The following is a 20,383-nucleotide window of genomic DNA, read 5'->3' as shown; positions in this document are numbered from 1 at the left end:
GTAAAGGTGAAAATAGTAGTAATCCTAATCCTAACCCTTCTCCTAGACCCCCTAGAGTTAGAAAGCATATTGATGAATTGACTCATGTTGATGAAACTTCATTTACTCAAACCCCCATATTTTGTGATGTTCATGTCGGAGAACTACAAAGACAATTTGGCAATGATATTTTTTTTGAGGATTGTTTACCCTAGAATCTGGATAACAATTGAATTTATACGGGGTTTTAAGGATCCGTGAACTAAAAGATACAAAAGGTTTAGGTTGAGGAAAATAAAGATAAAGACTCAACAATTGCTGTTAAAGTAAATAATCGCAGAATATAATATTGCTTAGAACAATTGTGCTTGATAGCGTACAAGAATTTAGAGAGATGGTACTGTAGTGTAATGGTTTTTTTCCGGTCCCCTCCTTATGGGGTCTTCTCCCCTTTTATACATTCCGATTAAGGGTAAAAATAAGGTAGGTAAATTAATTACATCGTGGATCCCTGTAATTACGCCTTAATGGCCTGAAGTGGTTGAGAAAATCACGTTTGGGCGAGATATCCGGCGACGCTTGGTTATCCGTTACGAGTCCGGCTTCCGACCTTGTGTGTTTCTCCATCCGGTGGTGACTCATATCGAGCTCTGCAACGGTCTCGAAATGACTCGACCTCGGTTGTAGACGTGGCCGTCGTTCTACCTTGCATCCAGGTCGGGTTCGATGGCCCCGACTTGCCCCGGACCGGACCCAACCCGGTCGGGCTCAAGCAAAAAAGGGTATCACCCAATACAAGGATGAAGAAAATGAGGATGAAGAAAATGAGGAAGAAGAATTAGATGAAACACCCACTAGTCCCGCAACACAAGCTCCAACTCAGAGTCAATCTCAGTCTGGAGCTTTACCCTCTGTACCCTCTGTAAGGGGTAAGCCTAAGGTTGAACGTCCCAAAACATCACTTGTATGGAAATTTTTTAAACATGATAAAGTCAATCATCGTGCTATCTGTGAAAAATGTAAGCAACAATTTGCACACTCAGTAAGTGGTGGGACGGGGGGTTTAACTAGACACTTAAGAAGTGCTCACAAAGATTTATGGATACAAGCTAACGTAGAAGCCGGAAAAATTATAGATCCTACCATCAGTTCTGGCACTCCTAGTGGATCTGGTTCTAATCAAATTCAACAACAATTTGACCCTGCTTCTGGTCATGTTTTACGCAAATATAACAAAGATAGAGATCGTGAGAACTTAGCAAAAATGGTGGCTGTCTGTGGCTTACCTTTTACTTTTCCTTCTCACCCTGCTTTTGTGCATTATATACAAGAAACTTATAACCCTGCTTTTCAAGGTTTTCCTAAGACCACGGTTAGAAATGATGTTTTTAAATTTCAAACTGAATATCTTCAGTATATTCGTTGTGTATTTTTTCACTTGGATTGTAAAGTGTCTATCACATCTGATATAGGTCGTAGTCCTAATGGTTGTGATTATTTAACTGTTACATGTCATTGGGTTGATCATCACTGGAACTTGCAAAAACGTATTATTGGTTATAAATTTGTTGATTCAAAACACACTGGAGCATATATTGCAACTACTGTTCTACAAATACTTGATTTTTATGGACTCGTTAATAAAGTTCTAACTATCACCTTAGATAATGCTTCTGCTAACACAACCGCGGCAAATAGCTTAAAATCTAGACTTTGTCCAATTAATCCAACAATTTTTCATGTTAGATGTGCATGCCATATTTTTAACTTGGTTGTAAAAGATGGTCTTAATTTATTTTCTGATGCTTGTAGTAAAATACAACATGCTTGTGGCTATATTTTTCGTGCTCATAAACAAAGTAGAATTCGTGAATTTGCTCAACAATGTGCTAGTGCTGGCCTTCCATTTAGAAAAGTTCCAAAAGATGTTTGTACTAGGTGGAATTCTACTTATGAAATGCTTACAGTTGCTTATGATTATCGGGTGCCCATCCAAAAGGTATTTAATATGCATAATGCTTACCCTGTTGATCAAATTGTTGATTCTGATTGGGATGAGATCAGAGAGCTTACTAAATTTTTAGAAAAATTTTATTATGCTACAAAACAATTTTCTGGTATATATTATCCTACTATTACACAAATATTATGGTATATTTGTGGAATTTCTGTTGTAATTTGGTAAAGTATAAAAAAATCCAACTTATGCACCAGCCATTAAGAAATGATTTTAAAATTTAAAAAGTATTTTTTCCCTATTCCCGAAGTTTATTTAATTTCTACACTACTTAACCCATCTTTAAAACTAAGAGGTGCAAAGGGACTTGTTCGTAAAATTTATGAGAATTTAGAAATTCAAGAAAATGAACAACCATCTCTCGAAAACTGCCAAGCTAGCATATATTTTTATGCTAGATCAATGTTTGATAAATATAAATCTATGGATACAACTAGTACTGAAACTGCTCCTTCTACTTCTAAGTCTGGAGCAGAAGTTTTATGGGAAGATATGAATGATATAACAGGTTTTGATTCCTCTATTGATGATGAACTTGATTCTTATCTTAATCAAGGATTGAAAAATATTAAAGACGAAGAAGGCAAGGAACAACTTTTGTCATGGTGGAGGGAGCGTGGCAAGGCTTTTCCAACACTTTCAATTATGGCCCGAGATATCCTGGCTATTCAAGCATCATCAGTAGCATCGGAGAGTGCTTTTAGCGCGGCAAGATTTCAAATTGGAGATCATAGACATTCATTAGCGGAGGACAGTCTAGAGATTTCCGTCTTATTCAGAGATTGGATTAATTCAGAAAGAAGAAATCTTGGTTTTGAAAAACTAACCACTAGGGAAGAAGAAGAATACAATGAGATACTTACCACTGGGAGCGATGACGGCATGGAGCTCATGGAACATCAATCAACATTGCCAATTCCAGTAGAATGTCCAAGAGATATTATTGATAAGTTACAAAGAAGCTATATAGGAGCTTACAAATATTAGTATGATAATTTATAATTGGCTACTAAGAGGCCTAGTTCAAACAGAACCCTTCCTAGAAGGTGGCTGCGTAGAATAGGTGCTCTTCAAAAGAATTATATTTGTATTTGAGATTTGAAAGTTCTATTAATAAAATAAAAGGCTCTAAGCGATGAATTATTTTTATGAATTGTCTTAGTTACTTAATAGTTAATACTTTGAAATTATATTAAATAAATTATAACTCTATTATAAATTTATATTTACTAGATTTTTCATTACAAGTCTTTTGTTTTAATATTTTACAATTCTTTACTTAGTTTTCTAATTTTCTTTTTAACATACTAACACAGTAACATTTAAGTTTATTAAATAAGTCAAAAATCTAGCCGTTGCAAACTTTAAAAACATAGTAATTTTCAAAAAACTAGACGTTTTTTTATTAAAAAAAATACACTTAAGGCCCACGAACCCGTCCCGTTCCGTCCCGTCCCATCCCGTCCCATCCCGTTTGTTAGCGGGATGGGATGGGACGACCGTTTCGTCCCGTTTGTCCCGTCCCGTTTCGTCCCGTCCCGCCACCGTCCCGCTTAAATGTCGTCCCGTCCCGTTAATTTCGTCCCGTCCCGTCCCGTTGGACAGCCATACCATAAATATGTTTATCTATTTAGTACTCTATTGGAAATAAGACTCCTGAAGAAGCTTATCATTTCGGTACTTCGTTATGGATAGATATTACCTCCGGTAAAAGATTATTTATATCTGGTACAGTAGCAGCTTACAAGCAGCTTATACAGCAGCTTGCAGTAGCAGCTTACACAGCAGCTTGCAGTAGCAGCTTACAAGCAGCTTACGCAGCAGCTTGCAGTAGCAGTTTACAAGCAGCTACACAACAACTTGCAGTAGCAGCTTACACAACAACTTTCTTTCTTCTATAAATAGAGGAGATTTCAGTTCATTACGTACATTAGCTTGAAAGTTGAATAATATATCAGTTTCTCTCAATACTTGTCTTTAGTTTATTTACTTTACCGTCGTTATTTTATAACAAGAATATTCTTTTTTTTTGCTTTATCAATACAATATACCGACAATCCGATGATCGCGTTAATCATTCATTTATTAATGTCAAAATGGTAAGATTCACTTTCTAAGTCAAAAGTTTTTAAATAAATAAGTACATAATTTTAATCAATTGCCACATAATTAACAAGAGGTGGAGCTGATTATGGTATCTGAGGGGAAGGGGGCACATGACCTAGCTTAATATTTAAACACAGTAATGACACAGGAGATTTTCTACCTATAATTCAAGACTTGTTTCATTTGAAAGTACAAACAAAAGGTTTTAAGTTGTACACTATATCACTGAGGAAATTTTACAGTAAAAATCTATTTTTAGTTAGTTTACTGTGTATTCGGTTGATTTAGTTGGAAACATAAACTTCGAATCTTGAATCTGTCTTTGATAAACACCATCTCGAGTTCAAGCCTGAAAAATGAATTCTAATTCCCAGCGCAAAACTAGATTAATCTGCTCCCAAGCAGATTGAGAAACCAAAAAATTAATGATGCAGTATCGTTACAATTTCATCATGAACTATTTAAGTGTAGAGAATTTTTCTAGGTCCACCCCTTTTCCTTTTTTTTTTCCCACCTAGTGTCCGGTATTTGTATTGGGGCCCGACTAAATTCAAATTTACGTCGGGAAGTCCCACATTGGGGGTAAAGCGCTCCCTAACAAAAGGCGACTTCATACCCATGACTCGAACCCGAGACCTCTGGTTAATGATGAAAGAGTACTTATCACTCTACCACAACCTTTGTTGGTATCCCTTTTTTTTTTTTTTTTGTTCCCACCGGTATCTGGTACCCGCATTGGAGCTCAACTATATCTGGTTTTGCACCACGTAGGGCCCCATTCGGGGGAAGCGCTTCCCTACCAAGGATTTTTTCATACCTAGGGCTCGAACTCGAGATCTCTGGTTAAGGAAAAGGCATCTTCATCCGCTGAACCACATCCTTTGGTGGCCCCTTTTCCTTTCTTTTCCTTCTCCTATTCACATACTCAACGAAAAATAAAAAAATTTACTAACAGTGCCAAGAAAAAGTCAATAGTCGTTCAGTTTCAGCCGTTACAAGTCTTTTTCTTGTTTGAGAGGTTGACTACAAGTTAAGGCTTAACCATATCAGTCTCCCATACGTTAATTATTTTAAAATATATAATTAATGAGATTTTCCTAATACGAAATTTGGTTATGATTTACACGATCTCACAACTATACTTAAACCTAATTTTAGCTTGCTTAATTAATCTAGTTGATTAATGTTGAGCAAACACATTGCTTGTGGAGTAAGAAATTAAATGTAATTTTAATTCGTCTTTGAGAATTTGTCTAGTGGTGGTTCAACAATGAGCAAAAGATTATGCTAGGATGTGTTAACTTCTTTACAATCTTCTTTGAAAAAGACATAAGTACCCCTAACCTATGATCGAAGTTTTAACTACACACATTTCCTTTTTAGGGGCTATATACCCTTCAAATGTTACAACCAGATTTCTGCAGGGAGGTGAACTATAAACTCTAGACAAATGTATATTTCATTAAAAAAATATTTTTCTTTTCTTTCTCTTATTTTTTTCTTTCTCTTTGCTCTTTTTCATTTACTCCTATCACCACCAAACTAGACAACAAAGTTTCATCCCAGGTTCTAATTTTTGGCCCCTGATCTTGTTTTTCTTTCTTTTGCTGCTAAGCTAGGCATGAGGTCTTTAAATGGTTATTGTGGTGGAAGTTTTTTGGATGGTTCCTATCACCGGTGATTGTGGGGGCATACAAATGGTGGCTCTTATAATTAAGAGGCAAGTGATGGTGAATGATGTGAATATATGTATGTATGTTGGGTAAGAAAAAAGATTCTTTCAGTTTAAAATTTCAAAAATACCATTTTTTCTGGCAGGAATTTTTTTCTTTCGGTGATGGATATTTCCAGATCTGAGTGGTTTTGCTTTACATATGTATAATTTGTTTATGAAAGTATAATTTGTGTGCTCGAGAGGGTCAGAGAGGAAGAAGACTAACCGAAAAAAATTAAAGAAGAAGGCCATAAAAGTCGTCGGGAAGTATTGTATGTTGTTGACAGGAATAGTGAAGTAGAGGAGAAGAAGGAAAAGACGACGACAACAACAACAACAACAATAATAACATATAATTCCACATGTGGGTCTGGGGAGGGTAGTGTGTACGCAGACCTTATCCCTACCCAGGGGGTAGAGAGGGTGCTTCCGAAAGAACCTCGGCACAAGGAGATGAAAAAGAGGCAATGGAACAGTAACAACAACATACGTCAAGAAGACGGTACCAGGCGACCTAAGAATCAGAAAAATAAATGGAAAGGCAGTATCTGTCACGACCCATAATCCTTTAAAGGTCGTGATGGCCCCTAGCACCGATGTCAGACAAGCCAGCAATACTTGATTAACCTAATTACTCATTTTAGTATTTTGAAATCATAATTTCCTTCAATTTAATAGTAAAAGATGGAATTTCCAGAGTAAATTAAAGATATTTTCACAATTCAATACTGAACAACCCATAATCACCCCAAAACCCGATGTCACAAGTGCATGAGCATCAACTAGGAATGTAAAATAAATTACAACATCTGTCCGGAATACAAATTGGACAAGAAAATATAAATATTCTGAAGGAGACTCTGCTGGTTGCGGGTCGTAATATGGAATACAACTCACCTAAGTCCCCGCATATAAACACGCCTCTGCTCTCACAAGGCCACTAGACATATATGTACTTGCACAAAAATGTGCAGCAACTGTAGTATGAGTATGTAAATCAACGTGTCCCAGTAAGTATCTAGCCTAACCCCGGAGGAGTAGTGACGAGGGGTCGACATCGACACTTACTAGTGGTCCAAATACGTGGTACAAATTTCCCTTTTTACAATGGACTCAAGCTCTCCATTAAAAATTCCCTCCTGAGCATATATATAGATATAGTGGATCTCATCAAATAGGTTGTCATAATTCAAATCAGGAAAACTCACAGATACACTGACTTCTTGCCAAAAATTACGCACGATTCCATGAGGATATGTTATAGGAAATGCCGAGGCGTACGGCCCTATCCAACATAAATATTTAAATTGTGCGCTGCCGAGGATCGAACGACACGAACCATAGATGCATATATTAAACTACCGAGGCGAACAACCCGCTCCCATGAGAGTGGGGTACATAAATCCTGCCGAGGCGAACGGCCCGATCCCATCAGATGCGAAGTACATAATCCTGCCGAGGTGAACGGCCCGATCTCATTAGAATAAGAAGCTTTAACGGGTCCTTGACCCCCACTCACGAATAAATGTGTGAGTTATAATTTTTTTAACAAAAACCTTTCAATGAAACATATATATATCGCGGAATCATTTCGTAAAAGGAGTACAATTATTTCGTGGAAAATCATGAAGTTCGTCCGATCTTTACTATAGCGAGTCAACCACTCTACACAAGTCTAGTCTCAAGTAGTAATGGGAAGTAAAAGAATCTAATAGACAGAAGATAACTCAAATAGTACAGTTATAACATGGCGTAAACCTTAATCTACCCGGACAATAACACGAATGTAGCTACGCACGGACTTTCGTCACCTCGCGCGTACGTAGCCCCCACAACAAATAGCATACATCATTTACAACACCTAGGGTGATTTCCCCCTCACAGGGTTAGACAAGAGACTTACCTTGCTCCGAAGTTCCATAACCGGCTCCAACGCCACTCTAACACCTCAAACAGATGCCCAACGCTCCAAAACTAGTCAAACAATTTGCGAACTAATAAAAATATACTCTAAGACTCATAACAATTCAATTTATAATAATTTTCAACTCCGCTCGAAAAGTCGATAAACCAACCCTCGGGCCCACGTGCCCGGATTCCGAAAATTTTCAAAGATAAACTTTACCCATAACACCACGAACTCAATTATATAATTTATTCCAAATTCTATATCCAATTCTGTGGTCAAAATCCAAAAATATAAATTTCTAGGTTTTTCTTCAAAAGCCCAAATTTCTACAAATTTTCATGTCTAAATCCATATATAATTAAGTATTTAACTTGCAATAGGTGGGCATGACTTACGTTGACTTAGATGATGAATATAGAGCTCCAAAATCGCTCCAAGACCAGCTCCCATGGAGGAAATAAAGTGAAAATGGCCAAAATCCCGTTTTAAAACAGCTCACTGCCCAGTCCGACCCTTCTTCGCGAACGCGGCACATCCCTCGCGTTCGCAAAGCTAAACAACCTCCCACCCAGAAATCTCTCTTTGCGTTCGCGAATCTCTGATCGCGTTCGCGAAGGCCAGCTGCCCTGCCCCTTCGCGTTCCCATCTTCGTTCGCGTAGGCCAAACGGCCTTAGGCCCAGCTCCCTCCCCTTCTTCTTCGCGTTCACGTTGCCTTGGCCGCGTTTGCAAAGGCTAAATCTCAGCAACCTAAAAGTTCTTCTTCGCGAACGCGAGACTCCCTTCGCGTTCGCGAAGGAGAAAACCAGACACCAGCACAACAGTTCTAAAACAGCCCGAAATGATCCGAAACCATCCCGAAACACACCCGAGGCCCCCGGGACCCCGTCCAATTACACAAACCAGTCCCATAACATAATACGGACCTGCTCAAGTCTAAAATCATCATACGAACCTGTTGGAACCTTCAATCCATTCCGAGGTCGTCTACTCAGAATTCAACCCTTAGTCAATCCTCCAACTTAAAGCTTCTGAAATGAGATATTTCTTTCCAAATCTCCTCCAAACTTCCCGAAATTTAATTCCGACTACGCGTACAAGTCATAACACCTGAAGTGAAGCTGCTCAGGGCCTCAAACTGCCGAACGACGCGCTAAAGCTCAAAACGACCGGTCGGAACGTTACAGTATCAATAATCAGAACAATGGAAAGTATATTTTTAATTTTAATAAAAGTAAGAAAGTAATATTTTCTTTTTTTCTTCTCACTCTTTCAGAGAGTGTGATATACACACACTCTGTAACCTAAGCCTTTAGGGTGCAATTAATTATATTCTAAAATAGTATAGGGGGAGGGGTAATAGGACCCCCGAAAAGAAAAGGTGTTTAATCGGAATTTCGGTCATAGGTTGGAGAGGGGTACTTATGCATTTTCTCATCTTTTTATTATATTGGGACTTTTTATTTTGCTTCAAGTATATTAGAGAAGGGAAAATCGTCAGATTTATCCCTTCCCTTTCAAAACTTATTTACATTCAACATATTTTATAAATTATACTTTGCGAACAACATTAAAACAACCGTTACTAATATTTATCACATATGATCCTATTTCTAACGGAGGTCCATTTTGGCTACTAAAAACATAAATTTTTATTACATTTGAGTGAGATGAACGTCACGTGTTCAATTCCACTATCACCCTTCTTAAATGAGAACTTTTTACAAAAATGGAAAGGAGATTTAAATTTAGAATTAAAATTGTAGTTGACAATACATTCATTCTTTATCCTTCATAGGTGTATTATATATTGAGTAAAATTATATATTTGAAGTTTTCTATCTAACTAGCCATAGGGTACACATGTTGCGTGTGTGCCCTATATTGGTGAAAATAGATTTTTTTTTTTAAAACAATATACTTAATATTTAAAGCATGTATTTGAGTTGAAAAATAAATACTTAAGTTAAAGTGCAAGTTCTTAAAAATGGTAAATGTTAAATCATGTTTAAGACTTTGGTTCCACTCAAGTCGTTCTTCTTCTGATTTGTTTTAGTACTTAATTCATTATTCATCATGTCAATAAATTAACAATCTTTATGACATATATCTTCATCTTATTTTAGTTTTTAAAACCAAAAGAAAAAAATGCAACGATATGCCTATTCTAAAAATATTGTTTGAGTTATAATTAAATGGAAACTAAAGTATAAAAATAATTCAGGTTGACATCTTGTTTGATTTTGATCTATTTGATATTTTGGGACATGCTTTCAAATAAAATTGCCGCATAAAAGTTGGCTAAAAGCTGCTGCCCGATATATTAAACACATTAATACTCTTGTCAATGCAGCTTTTCCTAGCTGGGCTATTAGGGAAATAATTAGATGCCTTAGATTTTTTTATTGTTAACCAAATTATTGTAGTCCATTCAAGTTTAGGTTAGATAATACTTCATGTAAAAAAAACTTCAACGATTAGACATGATAAAATGTGACGACCCGAAATCCACTAGTCGTGATGGCGCCTAACTCAACCAGCTAGGTAAGCCAACTTACCAAAAATACCATCCAAATGTGATTAAAGGGGAAACAGTGAAGAATTTTTTGAATATTTACAAATTGACCCGAGAACTGGTAGTACGAATCACGAGCTTCTAAGACTTGGAATTTCAAAAATGATAAATATGATTACACGTTCTGTTTGAAAGTTACATAAATAGAACGTGTGGCGAAACCTAAGCTACCAAGGACAAGCAGCTATATCCGGGATGCACGAACATCTTCAGAGTCAGCACCCGACATCACCAGCAGCTCTGCTCCAAAAATCTGCACGCAATGTACGGAAGTGTAGTATCAGTACAACCGACCCCATGTATTGGTAATTATCTTGTCTAACCTCGTCAAAGTAGTGACGATGCTTTTTAGTTAAAAGATACTTACTGATAAAACCTGCATTGTGAATCAGTAATAGAACTATACCACAATATAATCGAGATGAATACATGAAACGGATACGCAAAACAATAACCGAGTGTTAACAGAGATCACAATTTGGCATCTTCAAATACCTCGACTAATCTTTTCCTTGGAATGAAACCAATAAACCACAACAGTCAATTCTTAACTTTCATAGCATGAGGAATGTACTCAGATATCAAGTCAATTGTACGGCAACACCATTCGTGCTTTTATCTCATCCTCATCCAATATGCGTATAACAGAACCAACCAGATGACAGAAACACTGATAACAGGAATCACAAGTAGCAATAATGAACAAGGATAACTATATGGGCAACAGTAAAAGACTAGGCGGAAAGCATGTGAGTGATGGCAACAATTGAAAACAAGGAATATCAACTTCAACTAACTAGCATGATGAAGGCCTAAATAAAGGTATAACAAATAAGAAGGAAACACATGATCTTTACAAGTTAACAAGTAGATGCATGAAGGACTAACATCGAAAAAGGGCTTGTACTAAGGTGTGACCGAATAGTCATGACATGGGTGTGACTATAACAGCAGGCAGTAGACATGGTATTTGCAAGTTAAACAAGTAGAAGACATGTGCATCACAATAACAATTGAGATAGAGATCAAGGATAGGACAACAACAACAAGTCACACAAGATCTATAAGTATGACAATAACAACTCAAGGTAAAGGTATAAACGTATACACGGAAAACAGATATCACATCATAATGTATGTCTCTCGTCCTCACCTGCACGGAAACACCCATTATGCCATGATCTCACATCATAATGCATGTCTCTCGTCCTCACCTGCATGGAAACACCCATCGTGCCATGATCTCACGCTAATAAAAGCATAACAATATAAATGAAATGGCACGGTATCACCCTTCGTGCTTTAACTCTCATATGACATGGCACGGCATCACCCTTTGTGCTTTTACTCTCACAATGTGGCACGACATCACCTTTCGTGCTTATACTCTCAATAATATGGCACGACATCATCCTTCGTGCTTTACACTCTCCCTCACATGATAATATATATACAATGGCACGGCATCACCCTTCGTGCTTTACACTCTTTCTTACCAAGCATATGTATATCAATGACAAACAAGGCAGGAAGCATAAATAACATCAAGGAGAGTGTTTTAATGTATATTACAAACAAATCCCACTCACAACTTTTCAAGCCAACAATGATTCAATAAACCCTCAAGAACCGTATTATTCAAATACTTCCACAAAACTCACAAATGATCCACAACACAAGTATAGAATCTAATATCTCAAGAATATCGGCCGTAGTAATGTAGTAGTGATTATGCATAGTGATGATCGAATTAGACACATCAATGCATACTCAGAATTTCGTCAAATTTGATCAAGTTATAATAAGCAAAGTCTTGATTTCTAACATTTAATACTATGTTCTTGGTATCTAAGAGTCAAGCAAGGCATGAAGTAGGAAGGTCACATAATTCTACAAACACAAATATAACATAATCCACCCCCCGAGCATGATTAACCCTGGCACATACATATACGCTCGTCACCTCATATATGTATCATCCCCGCATGTAGCAAACAATGTCAAATAGGAGGAAAAATTCCCTCAACAAGGTTAGGCAAGATACTTACCTCAATTCGGCTAACTCAACACTCAATTTAGCCTTTTTCCTTTCCAAATTCGCCTCCGCTCGGCTCAATCTAGCCAACGACGACTTGAATACATCACATAATGCAAGAGAAAATAATTTCAATTAATAAAGCTGTGATTTTTATTAGATTTCTAAAAAGTCAACAAAAGTCAAACCCCGGGCCCGCCCGGTCAAAACCTGGGTCCAAGGGTAGGTCTTGACTACCCATTAGCCTCACGAGTCCAAATATATGTTTTGTTTTCAAATCTGAGTCCTATTCGACTCTGAACTCCCAAATTTTCATTTTCCAAAACCTTGACAAAATCCCCAATTTTTCCCCTAGATTTCTCATGAATTTGATGTTAAATCTTATATAAAATCATGAAATATAGTTGAGAATTGATTAGAGGTACTTACCCAATGATTTGGTTTGAAAATCCCTTCACAAAATTGCCTCTCATCGAAGCTAGGGTTCAAAATATATCAAAATGAAGCTAAGTCTCAGAATTCTCAGCATTTAATAGGTTGCAGATGTTGTGTTTGCGATAGGGGTTTGCAAATGCGACCCACGCAAATGCAAACAATATATCGAAAATGCGAATTGGAGGTTTTCTTGCTAAGGTCGCATTTGCGTACCAAGGGCTTCGCAAATGCGAAAAGGGANACACCGTTGCAGATATTTGTAGATATTTTTGCATTAGAGATAAAATAATGGCAATTTTTATGGATAATGCTTCTAGTAACACTAGTGCTATAGGCATACTTACAACAACACTAAATCCTGCATTTAGTAATTGTTTCCATGTGAGATGTATTTGTCACATTTACCATTTAATCGTCGGTGATGGTATGAGAATTTTAAATTTAGAAATTGAAAAGGTTAGAATGGCTCTTAATTGGCTTTTTTATTCAAACCGTAGAAGTAGACTTAGAGAGTATTTTAAAAAATGTGATGAATTTGGCCTTAGAGAAAGAAAGGTTCCTAAACCTTGTCCAACTAGATGGAATTATATGTACGAAAGTTTAGTAGTTGCATATGAATATAGAAACCCAATTAATGCAACGTTTAATGCTCGTGTTGGTGGTGAGGATGATGATGAAATCCTTACAAATCAAGATTGGACGAATGTCAAAATTCTTATAGATTTATATATGTTTTGTTTTCAAATCTGAGTCCTATTCGACTCTGAACTCCAAATTTTCATTTTCCAAAACCTTGACAAATCCCCAATTTTCCCCTAGATTTCTCATGAATTTGATGTTAAATCTTATATAAAATCATGAAATATAGTTGAGAATTGATTAGAGGTACTTACCCAATGATTTGGTTTGAAAATCCCTTCACAAAATTGCCTCTCATCGAAGCTAGGGTTCAAAATATATCAAAATGAAGCTAAGTCTCAGAATTCTCAGCATTTAATAGGTTGCAGATGTTGTGTTTGCGATAGGGGTTTGCAAATGCGACCCACGCAAATGCAAACAATATATCGAAAATGCGAATTGGAGGTTTTCTTGCTAAGGTCGCATTTGCGACCAAGGGCTTCGCAAATGCGAAAAGGGACCATCGCAAATGCGAGAAATTCTTCGCAAAAGCGAATTCCTTCCCAGCAGCCTGAGATCGCAAATGCGAATTATGAAAAATCATTCCGAAACCAATCCGAAACTCACCCGAGCCCTTCGGGGCTCCAAACCAATCATTCACCCAGGTCCAGAAATACAACACGAAGTCGCTCGCGCGCTCAAATCATCAAAATAACCTCTAAAACCACGAGTCGGACGCCAAAACGCATGAAGAACAAACTAAACTTCAAGAACTTCTAGAATCGCAACTGAGCGTCCGAGCCACATCAAATCAACTCCAAATGATGCCAAATTTTGTAGACAAGACCTGAAGCTTCAAATCACGCATAACAACCTTGAAACGATGAATCACACCTCAAGTCAAAATCAATAAACTTTGAAACTTCAACTTCCTACAACCGATGCCGAAACCTATCAAATCACCTCCAATTGACCTTAAATTTTGCACACATGTCACATTTTCCATTATGGACCTATTCCAACTTCTAGAATTGGAATCCAACCTCGATATCAAAAAGACCACTCCCGATCAAACTTCCAAAAAGTCTAACTTTCGCCAATTCACGATTAATTCGACTATGGACCTCCACATTACAATCCAGACGCGCTCCTAAGTCCAAAGTCACCCCAATGGAGCTAACGGAATCGATGAAACTCCATTCCGAGGTCAAATGCTAAAAAGTCAAACTTGGTCAACTCTTCCAACTTAGAGCTTAAATCTTGAAGTTCATTCTTCCAAATCGATTCCGGATGACTTGAAAACCAACACCGACAATTTACGCAAGTCATAATACATCATGCGGAGATACTCGAGCCCTTAAAATACCGAGGGAAGTGCAGATACTCAAAACGACCATTCGGGTCGTTACATAAAACAATACATCCACAATGAAATTACATAAGAAAAAACTTAGTTCAGTTCAAACACTTAAATATTAAGTAAAAGAATGTTATAATTTTTATCCAACACGAAGTTATATTCTTAAAAGAATAAATCAGATTTGGAAAATTAATTATATTTATATATGGTAAAACATTAATAGTCCTAGATATTAAGATTTCGTACATAATCACGCAAAGGAAGTATTAATAACCTGTAACGACCCGGTTGGTCGTTTCATGACTTACCGTTCTGTTTCCCCCATTTCTGCTTCTTATTGCTTTGTTTATCGGTTCTATGTGTGATCGGGCTGGTTGGCTCGGGTTCGGAAAAGTTTTGTAAGGTTTGAGACACTTAGTCTCTTTTGAGGAAGTTTAAGTTGGAAAAGTCAATCAGATGTTGACTTATGTGTTAGAGGGATCGGATGTGAATTCCGATGGTTCGAATAGCTTCGGGAGGTGATTTGGTACTTAGGAGCATGATCGGAATGTGTTTAAGAGGTCCGTAAGAGATTTAGGCTTGAATTGGCGAAAATGGAATTTTGGCGTTTTCCGGTTGATAGGTGAGATTTTGATATAAGGGTCGGAATGGAATTCCGGGAGTTGCAGTAGGACCGTTATGTCATTTGGGATGTGTGTGCAAAATTTCAGGTCATTCGGGCGTGGTTTGGTAGACTTTTTGATCAAAAGCGGAATTCAGAAGATTTTAGAACCTTAGGCTTGAATCCGATGTGTTTTGGTTGATTCAATGTTGTTCGAGGTATTTTGAGGATTGGTATAAGTTATAATAGTGGTATATGGCTTGTTGGTGCTTTTGGTTGAGGTCCCGGGGGCCTTGGGATGATTTCGGATGGTTGATGGAAGAATTTGATTTGGTTTTGGCAGCTGAAGATGTTGCATTGCTGTCATAACCATACCTGCGGCTAGGGGACCGCAGGTGCGGTTTCGCAGGAGCGTTGGGGGAGCCGCAGATGTGGCCAAGAGGAGGCTCAGCTGGAATCGTAGAAGCGGTAAGGGGAGCGCACCTGCGATAGTGCAGGTGCGGGCAAAGCATCGCAGATGCGATTTTGGCCACTTAAGTGATGACCGCAGAAGCGGTTGCGCAGGAGCGAGTTCTGGACCGCAGGTGCGAAAAGCCTGGGCCAGAAGGTATAAAACATTTCCTTCGTGAATTTTTGGGTTATTCCACAATTTCTAAGGCGGTTTTGGAGCTTTTTGGAAGATTTTGAAGAGGGAATCAAAAGATATCGTCTGGAGGTAAGATTGTTGAACCTAAAACTCGTTTCTATGGTATTATTTCACGGATTAGAGCTGTAATTATGGAAATTAAGGGTTGAAAATTGGGAAAACTAGGGCTTTGGAACTTAGGCCTTTGATTAAGGATTTGAAGGACCATTTGTGGTCGGATTTCAGAACTTTTGATATGTATGAACTCGTGGGGAGATAAGGAGTCTAATGATGTAAAATTTATCGAATTCCGAGATGTGGGCCCGGGGGTCGGGTTTGGTTAATTTTAAGATTCACGTTGTTTTTCGATTGTTTTCGAGTGGGCTTTGTCCCATTAGCATATTTTGATGGTTATGTACTGATTTTTCCTAGATTTGGAGCATCCGGAGGCCGATTCGAGGGGAAAAGGCATCGCGAGCTAGAGTTTGGGCCGGATTGAGGTGAGTAATGATTTTAAATGTTGTCCTGAGGATATGAAACCCCGGATTACATATCATTGTGCTATGTTGAGGTGACACACACGCTAGATGACCAGCGTGGGTTTGTGCACTGTTGGGGATTGTGACTTAGTCCATCCCTAATGACCTTTTTACCGCGTATTTGATTGCAAACTGTTTGATGTTATCATGTTTTGGGCTAAATGCCATATTTGGGCTTCGTGCCAACTACTTGGACTCTTAGGGGATTTTTACTGCCATTTCCTCAATGTTTTAACTTTATACTTGTACTCAGTCATGCTATATTCTATTGTTTTAATAACTCAGCCATGTTTACTCTGTTTTAACACCTTAAATGATATTTTAAGAGATATTTCGAGCTGAGCTTCATGTTTTAGGGTTGCCCGAGTGGCTTATGAGATTCTGACTGAGTAAGGCCGGGGGCCTATGTTGTGAGGATACTTTGGGTCGGGCTGCACGCCGCAGCAGTGATACACTGATTGTGATTATGAGGCCGAGGGCCTGAGATTGTACGTCACGAGGTGACTTGTTGATATGAGGCCGAGGGCCTACTGATTATTCCACGAGATGGCTTGATATTGCGCTTGGGCCGTAAGGGGCCCCTCCCGGAGTCTGTATACCCCCAATGAGCGCGGGTACCCATTGTGATATGATTTATAGCCCGAGGGGCTGGTTTTGTTCTATGTTATTGCCCGAGGGGCTGATTCTGTTGTTATTATGCCCGATGGGCGGATTTTATGTGTTTATCTTTCTAGCTACCTTTCATTTATTTGTCTAACTGCTTAAAAGGCACTTTATGAGATTTCACTGTTTAATTGTACTTTACTGATTTTACACTGCCTCTTTATAGCATATTATTGTGTTTTACGTGATTTCTTATCGCTCAGTCTTCATTTATTGTTATTGCTCACTGAGTTGGAGTACTCACTTTACTCCCTGCACCTTGTGTGCAGATTCAGGCGCTACAGGTCCTGCTAGTGAGGGTTGATAGCTTCCAGCAGATTTTCCAGAGTCCACTAGGTAGCTGCTCGGCGTTCGCAGCCCAGTGTTTCTCCCTCTTATCATTATCTCTGTTCCTAGTTCTGGATTTTGTAATAGTCTGTGTAGTCCCTTTTCTACATTTCGAGACTTATGTTAGATGCTCGTGACTGGTGACACCCCGATATCGAGCCGTATTTGGTTGTTTTCCGTGAATTGTGCTATTCACCTTTATTTTGGGATTATTATTATGTTAAAGACTTAAATTGTGCTGTTTTAGTAGTTTAAAATGAATTGTGTGTTGTGTCAGCTGGCCTTGTCTTCACGAGAGGCGCCATCACGACCGGGTCCAGGTTTAGGGTCGTGACAAGTTGGTATCAGAGCCTAGGTTCATGATAAAGTTTAGTAGAGTCTCGCGGATCGGTACGGAGACGTCTGTATTTATCCTCGAGAGGCTGCAAAACCTTTAGGAAAACTTCATATTCTTGAAACTCTTGTCGTGCGAATCTGTTGATCCGAGTACTAAACTTCTATTATTCTATTCTCTCACAGATGGTGAGGACACAAGCGACCAGTCAGGATGGACGACCACCAGTACCACTAGCTGGGGCCACTAGAGGCCGAGGACGCGGTCGAGGTCGTGGTAGGGGCAGAGGTGCAGCCCGCACAGCAGCTGGGGCAGCACCTACAGATCCACCAGCCGCCCCAGTTCAGGATCAGGTCCCAGTTATGGATGCTCCAGCAGCACTAGCTCAGGCACCAGCTGTGCCCATTATGATTCCAGGTCTTCAGGAGACCTTGGCCCAGATCATGACAGTATGCATGAGTCTTGCTCAGGCGATCGCGGCTTCTACTGCCACTGCCACTTCTCAGGCCGGGGGAGGCTCTTAAAATCCTGCCGCCCGCACACCCGATCAAGTTGTTCAGGGATTGCAGACATCGGAGGCACTACTAGCCCAGCCGGTGGCAGCTGCTTAGGGTTACGTACTTTCAGTTATGCCAGAGGACGAGCAACGCAGATTGGAGAGGTTTGGCAAACTCCAGCCTCCTACTTTCAGTGGTGCAGAGGGCGAGGTGAAAGTACAGGGGGGGAGGGTGAATTGTATATTTTTAAACTTATTCTCTTATTAGTTGACTAGTTTATACAGTAGTCGACTAGATGTAATAACTTAACAGTTATAAAGACAGAAAGTAAGATGCAGAAAGTAAGTGCAGGAATTAAAGACACCGGAATTTTTATACTGGTTCAGATTCAATGTGAATCCTAGTTCAGTCCCCTTGGGTTGCAAGGGAGTTCTCTTTAGTAAATGCGTTTCTCCGAGTACAGTGGAATTGACTTGATAACACAGTTCCTCTAACACTCGTTTCTTTTTTATACAATGCCTCACCAGTGTTATACTCTCCTTTCTTCTCTGACTTGTTACACAACAGATCTTAGTGAACTACAATGTTTGTTTGTAGTAGAATAAAGAGAGGTGTTTGGTTCGATCAAAGTATGTTTGACTTAGGTTAAGGCTGGGTATAAATACTTTGATGAAGATCGAGGCTTGACAACCCAAGAGATTTGATCCTTGGAAAGAGATTGATTCTTTCCAAGAATAAGATAGCTAGTCGTTGCTCTTCCGTGATATTCTTCCTTTAATCGCTGCATATAATTAAGGCTTGCTCCTTGATTGTGATCCTTCCGAAATTAGCCGCTTAACAGTCTTTGCATGATCTTCAATCTTCCGGATATGCTGGCCTTGATTCGTGCCTTAAGTTTAGGCTTGCGTGATTCTCTCCATCGCAGCTGTCCGCTGATTGATTTGCTGATTGAAATTCTTTTCCTTAGGCATCCAGATTTGCTGATTGGTTTATACTCTTTGCTGATTGATTTCTTTCCGCAATCATCAAGATTGACTTCAACTATCTTGTAGTATCTTCTCGAGTTCGTCTATAATTGGTTTCCTGCAGAGGTATATTATTTGCATCATTAAAACTAGATCTAACAATCTCCCCCTTTTTGATGATGACAAAATAATATATAAATGTAAACACCAGTTGACTTCCCTGTGTTTTACTCCCCCTCAATGTATGCAGTTGACTAGTCCATGGTGCTCCTCCCCCTCAGTTCATGCAGTTGACTAATCCATGACTAATCCATGGTTAGAGTTGACAGACGACTCCTACATATGAATTGTACCTGTGCAGATATAACGTACACTTCTCCTGCAGTGAATTGTACCTGTGCAGTTATAACATATACTTTTCTCCCCCTTTTTGGCATCAGCAAAGAGGGAACCACCCAAGTACGAAGGAAAATATAGACTAATAAATAGGAGAGTTTTAGGAATTATCCAAGAGCTGAGAAAACAGCCCACAAAAAAAAAAACAGCACAACAAAATGAATTATCCAAGGGCTAAAAAACAGCCCATAACCAGCACAGCAAAGAAAAAAAAATTGTCTGAAACATTCACATCAACGGCGCAGAAAATAAGTTAGGGTATTGCAGATGGCCTCCTTCAATTGTTCAAAGCTAGCATTGGCTGAGATGCTCACTCCATCCAACCTGTCATGAATTTCCCTGAAGGCTTTGACAGCATTCTCCCGGACTCTGAGAACAACAACTCTGATTTTGGACACATCAGACCATGTTTCCTTGGAAATAGCATGAATGTCACCAACAGTGGACTGAGTAGCTGTGAGAAGATTTTTGATTTCAGAGAGTTGAGAGTTAATGGCACGAAGCTTGTCATCAAAATTGGGACCAGGATGAGGAACAAAGGATGAAGGTTTGGGCTCAATAGGAGCAGGCTTTGCTTCACTATCGCGCTTCTTAACCCAGGAGCCCTTAACACTCACATAGCCCATACTAGCAAAGGCTCTAGAATTGTAAGACTTTGACACATTGACAAAGGGATAGTTGGTCAAGGAA

This window comes from Nicotiana attenuata, chromosome 11 (genome assembly GCF_001879085.1).
Source record: "Nicotiana attenuata strain UT chromosome 11, NIATTr2, whole genome shotgun sequence".
Taxonomy (NCBI): domain Eukaryota; kingdom Viridiplantae; phylum Streptophyta; class Magnoliopsida; order Solanales; family Solanaceae; genus Nicotiana; species Nicotiana attenuata.
The sequence above is the reverse complement of the archived record's forward strand: the minus strand, read 5'-3'. Positions refer to the sequence as shown.